Raw genomic sequence first — 6,395 nt, forward strand, 5'->3', positions numbered from 1 at the left:
GTTTTGTTTTGTTTTGTTTTTGTTAATCCTCACCCAGGGATATTTTTTCCATTGGTTTTCAGAGAAAGTGGGAGGGAGAAAGGGGGAGAGAGGAGAGAGAAACATCGATGTGAAAGAGACACACATTAATTAGTTGCCTCCCCCATGTACCCTGAAAGGTGGCAGGGATTGAATCTGCAACCCAGGTACTTGTCCTTGACCAGAATCGAACCTGCTACCCCTTGGTGCTCAGGCCAACGCTCTAACCACTTAGCAACACCAGCCAGGGCCGTGTTCTTTTTTTTGTTGTTGTTCTCTGACCCCACGACTGAGACAGTTGACCTCTGCGTTTTGATATTTCTTTGTCTGTTTCTGGTTCACTGTCTCCCCAGGAGAATGTGAGCCCCAGGAAGGCATGGGATGGTTTGTTTGTTTGCTGCTATGTCCAAGGCACCCAGAACTAGGCCCACATACTGTGGAATACAATTAGCTGGCTGACCAGCCGACCTGTGGCTGATGCCTCTATCCATCCACAGTCCTAAAAGCCTTAGAGAATGGAGGAGCACCCATCACTCTGTCTGGGTTTCCTTTTCCGACCTCCACCTCATCACATGCTGCTCCCGTTCATGGGAATCCAGCCCTTGTGATTGACCCTTCCTATGTTGACCCTGACCAATGACCCAACCTAGGATCCTGGCTTAGCCAGCATTTGTTTGCGTTAAAGCTTAGGTATTCCTATCCCACAAAAGAGGGATTACGCCCATGTGTTTCCAGTTCTGATTTCTGTCTTTCTTTCCTGGTGGTTCCGGTGGTTCCGGAACTCATGTGACTGGGCTTTTGTTGCAGCTGTCAGCCACGTCATCGCAATGTTTCCTTGGATTCCTGACTCGGTGGTTGGGCTCTGGGAAAGGAACGAGGCTGCCTCAGCTCCTTTGTCCTCTACCCAACTTTTATTTACTCATTTTCAAGCTGCTTCATGGGGTTGTTTCCCGATCAAAAAATGCATTTAGTGTAAACATTTGTGTAATTTTGAAAACACAAAGAAGATGGTAAGAGTCACCTGTGATGACACCACCAAGAAATAAACATTGTTACCATTTTGAGGCATTTCCTTCCAGTATTTTTTCTAGATTAAAAGTTTTTTTGATAAAAAAAAAATAGTAGAAACCACTTCTTTTTTTCACTTGCTAAGAGCCTTCAATACGTTCTCTATATTGTTTTGGGACAGCTGCCTGGTGGCCCACCATTTATTTACTGAATTCCCTATTGCTGGACACTTAAGCTGGTCCCACTTTAGGGCCATTATAATAATGCTGCAATGAGCAGCCTAATATTTCATGTTTCCTACACCACTGGGCTCCCTGGCACAGAACCTACACAGACCTGCGTCAATGGGTATGAGCCTTCCAAATAATAGATTTGTCCCTGGAAACAGGCCATTCCTCACTGCATATTTACCGAGGTCCCTCTGCTATAAGCCAAGGTTATCCAAACCAACCTGACCCACAGCATCAAGGAGCCCAATATCTTTATATAACAGTTGGGGAAACTGAGGCCCAGAGATAAGATTTGTCCAAAGGCATTCGCAAACTCCATGTTGTCTAGATATTTCTTCCCCACTTTGTTTTCTCTTTGACATTTTGTAAGGGAATGCAAAATCTTCAGCAAAGGGGCAGGTGGTTGCAGCGAGGACATTAGCATCTACACTGCTCATGGCAGACATTGCTAATCAATCATCACACTCTCCCCCGCTGGGTCCAGACCCTGAGGACTTCTCCAACAGCCAGTACCAGGCAACGAGAGGCGAGGTGTTTCTGCTATCCTGGTTGCACCTTTGGTGCCAACAGAGGGCCTTTTTAAATTGTGGACTTGAGGCCACTCTAGCGAGTTCCTCAAGGTGTCTTCCTTCTTGCCTTTTGAGTGAGTGACAGTCCCCAAGACCTCCCGATTTCCACCTGTCCAACCTGCCATGTCCTCAGAAACCATTTCTGGTTTTCTACAGGACCACAGACTTCCCAGAAGTCTGCTGTCCCAAAACAAGTGTGGGACCTGAGAGTGTGATGGGGTGGGCTGGACAGGAGAGCAAAGCATGCTCCAGAGTCAGCCAGAATTGGGTCCAGATCCTGGCTCCACATTTTATGGCTGTGGGACCTTGAGCAGATCACTCCCCTTCTCCAAGAACCTTTTTTCTCTGGAAAATGAGGGTGATAACATCTCTATTTTCTCCGACCTGGCCTCAGGGTGGTGATCTGTAGGAAGGAGATGGTCTTTCCCCACTCCACCACTTCGCTATGTCAGAGTGACCGGCTTCAGTTGAACATCAAACTCTCTCCCTCCACCCCTGAGGCTTCTATGGACCAGCTTGTAGAGAGACAGGGGAGGGGAGGCTCTCTCACGCACACCCCTTTTCCCTCTATCTCTGGCAAAAATGAGAGGAAAGAGGGCAGGAGAGATTTCCCCTGACTCTCTGGGGAGCCAAAATATGTTTCAAGTTGAGTCTCACGGCACCTTCTTTGGGGGGAGACCAAACCTTCCTGGCAGGTCTCTCGGGCTGTAACCTCAGATACGAACAGAGCTTCTCCCACCAGTCACTTTGCGTGCCATCCCAGCCGCTGGCACCCTTTCCTCACCTGCCCAGGGAGAGATAGTGGGAAGGACTTAGACCAGCCTCAGACCAGATATCTCCTGCAGGGTCCATACCAGGCCCTAGGAAAAACACACACAAGCTTTGACCCCATCCAGAGGGAGCAAAGAGTTATAATTTTTGACTCACAGAAGCCGCTCTCTCCAACGAAACTTTTTCCTTTTTTGTTAATCCTCACCCGGGAATATTTTTCCATTTATTTTTTATTTTTAGAGAGCGTGGAAGGGATGGAGAATGACAGAGAGAAACATCAATGTGAGAGAGACACATCGATTGGTTGCTTCCTGTGCACACCCTGACCAGGGCCAGGAATGGAGCCCACAACCAGCATGCAACCAAGTTACATGCCCTTGACCAGACTCAAACCCAGGACCCTTCATTCTACAGGCTGACATTCTAACCACTGAGCCAAACCGGCTAGGGCTCTCCACCATAACTTTAGCTCATCAGCCTTGCCTCAGGCAAGAAAGAGAATCCAGGATATTCCTTGTCCCAACTTCAGGGACCCTCAAGCCCTTAAGTTGTCCTTGAAAATCCCACTCCCTCTATGTCTGCATTAGGGGCAAACACCCTTGTTCTCCTCCCTGGGAAAGTGGGAAAGGGACCACAGCTGTCTCCTTTTCCCTCTTGACCTTTTCATCACCTTGATCCGGGTGAGGAGCTCCCGCATGAGGGACCGAAGAGCTTTGCCACCAGTTCTTGGCCACCTGCTTCCATTGTGGTCTGGCCCCTTCCTCGGTATATAGCATCTGCGGAATTGTAGTGCCTCAGATGACACTTGAGTTTTCAGATTGAGTAAGGGCTATTGAAGACACCATGAGTGGGCAGTGAGAGAGAGCTTTAATTTAGACACAGTGGCCAGTAAAGGCCTTTCCAGGGAGGAAAACTGAAGCTGAAACTTGGTGAAGGAGCAGGAGCCAGCCAGGGGAAGGCAAGGAAACGAGCACTCCTGGGAAAGGCTCGGCACGTGCAAAGACCCTGAGCTAGGAAAGAGAGGAGACAGAGGCAAAGGGATGAGACATGAGGGCTGAGAGGTGGACAGCAGCCAACCATGTGGGGTCTCCCAGAGTTTGGATTTTCATGCAAGAGCTGCAGAGCCCTTGGGGGGGTGGGGGGTAATAAACAGGGGAGTGACAAGGTCTGAGTAATATATTTAAAATTTAACTCAGGTTGTTGGGTGGAAATTGGAATTTGGGGGACTAGGGAGGGAAGAGGGAGACTGGAGAGGAGACTGGGATGAGTGAATGATGGGTGGATGGATGGATGGGTGGGTGGATGGATGGATGGATGGATGGATGGATGGATGGGTGGGTGGGTGGATGGATGGATGGGTGGGTGGATGGATGGATGGATGGATGGATGGATAAAATGGACATCTCTCAAAGCAAAGGGGAATCCAAGCCCCAAGAGAGTAAGTAGTTAGTACTTTGGGGCCTCCCAGGAAGGCAAAGGGATTCCAGGTGTAGATAGAGCCGAGGCCAGGCCACTTTATGCAGACCCTGCTTTCTGAATTGGGTCTTGAAGGTCAGTGATATTATTTCAACAGTAATAACAGCCTTCACCATTTACTGAATTCTCTGATGTTCCAAGCATTCCACATTGTCTTATGTGACCCTCAAAACAGTTCCATTTTACAGCCGAGGAAAGAGAGGCTCGGAGAGAAGTCATCTTCCCCCAGCCGCACAGCTGGCCAGCCCAGGAGCAGACATTGAACCACGTCTGTGTAACTCCAAAGGCCTCCCCTGCTCTGCGGCCCACACAGGGCAAGACGGGTTGTCAGGGGGTGGGCGAGGCATTCCAGGAAGAGGACACAGGACAATCAAAGACCTGGGAGCCGGGACGGGGCGAGGCCGGGATAAAGAGGCCCTCAGCAGTCTGAAGGGAACTGAGCAATATTGAGGGCACGGCTGTGGCAACCCGTGGATTTCCAAAGCGTGCCAGGTTTATAGAGGCACAGTCATGCTTGCTGACCCCAGAGAATGTGTGGGACCCAGGGGCAGGAAGCAGGAGCTGATGCGGGCCCAGGCCCTGGCACTGAGCTCAGGCCTTCCACAGAGAGGCATTGTGCATAGGCAGCAGGCATGGCCATGTGGGAAGCCCAGGAGGGGCTGCTTGCCTCTCTGGAGATGTGCCCAAGGGATGTGCAGGGTCCCCCTCAGGAGGCTTCATCTTTAGGAGCTGGAGGTCTTCGGTGCATTTGCAAACATAGCTACACTGTGCCTGGTCCAGGTGCCTGCCATGTGCCCCAGCACCTGGCCCACCTTCATGACAGCCCAAGACTTTCTCCAAACCTCAGGAAGCTGGAGTCCTAGGGCTGCTCCAGGCAAAGATATGGTTCAACAGAAGCCACAAATATTTTCCTTGGACATCTTGGCCCAGTCTGAGGCCTCAGCCCAAATGCAAAGGGTGACTACTTAGACCAGGGTTTGCAGGATATAAGGCTGGACTTGCAGACTCACTGCCCAGGTGAGGAGGAGGCTGAGGACTCTGGTGTGTTCAGGTAAAAGTGTGGGGAAGGGGCCGAAAGCCTAGGGTACCGGGAAGGTTCTGAGCTGGAGACACCTATAGGGGTCAGGTCAGAAACATGAGGGAGTCTTGGTCCTCAGGTAAGGTCCCTCTGTCGACTAGGACCCTCTGAGGGGGTATAGAGGTGCCCAGCTCCCTTACCCAGAAGACCAGAGGATGGTTCTAGGAATAAGAATGGCTGAATCTTTCCCTGACTGCATCCGGATGACATAAACCCATTTTGAACACACCAATTGCTCTGTGTCCAGCCCTGGGCTGGGGTGATTTTGGAGACAAGAAGTATCAGACAGTCCTGGTCCTCCTAATATAGGCGAATGCAGTATGTGCTGTGCTCAAAGAAATCCCAGGGGTATGGTGGTGGAGGACAATCAGGGAAGGCTTCCAGGAAGAGGTGACATGTCAGGTGAGAAGTGAGTAAAAGTTGGTTGGGCAAAGGACAGAAAGGCATCCCATGCGAAGGGAACCACATAAGCAAATGCCAGGAGGTGAGATAGGATGTGGGGTGTATGTATGTGTGTGTGTGTGTGTGTGTGTATGTGTGTGTATGTATGTGTGTATGTATGTGTGTGTGTGTGTGTGTGTGTGTGTGTGTGTGTGTGTGGTGCTGGGATTTAGGGAGGAGACACTTTTCCACAGAAACAGATGCTACCATCGTATTGTTTCTCTGAGTGTCTCCAATCAGAGGACAGAGTAACGTGCAAAGATAATGAAAGAAACTTCCTGGGCAAAAGAACAGAGTGGAAGGCATCATATCTGTTTTCTCACTTTAACTGCAAGGTGATTCTTTCTGAGCGCAGGATTAGTAATAACTGTTGTACTCATAATAACAGCTAATATTCATTGAGCTCTTGTAGCATGCCAGGCCACAAATGGGTGATTTCATTTAATCCCTGCAACAACCTTGTGATGTAAGTATTATTAATATCCCTTATTTTATAGATGAGAAAACTGAGACTCAGTTAAGGGTAAGTCCCTTGCCCAAGGTCACACAGCAAGTGTAGAGGCAGTCCACCAACTCAGGTCTGTCTGACTCCGATGCCCATATTTCTCCTCTACCCTTAGGCTTCCTGGCACACAGGGATGGGGGATCCTGTGACTTGGCAGGGGTCCCCATGACCTAGACCTTTTCAGTTTAGCAGGCTTAGATTCCCCATTCTTCCAGGGTTCCCAAAGGTCATTCATTCGTTCAGCAACCATTTGTTTATAAAACACCCATTGTGTGCCAGGCACTGTGTTGGGTGCTGGG

This window comes from Eptesicus fuscus, chromosome 12, assembly GCF_027574615.1.
Source record: "Eptesicus fuscus isolate TK198812 chromosome 12, DD_ASM_mEF_20220401, whole genome shotgun sequence".
NCBI classification, from domain to species: Eukaryota; Metazoa; Chordata; class Mammalia; order Chiroptera; family Vespertilionidae; genus Eptesicus; species Eptesicus fuscus.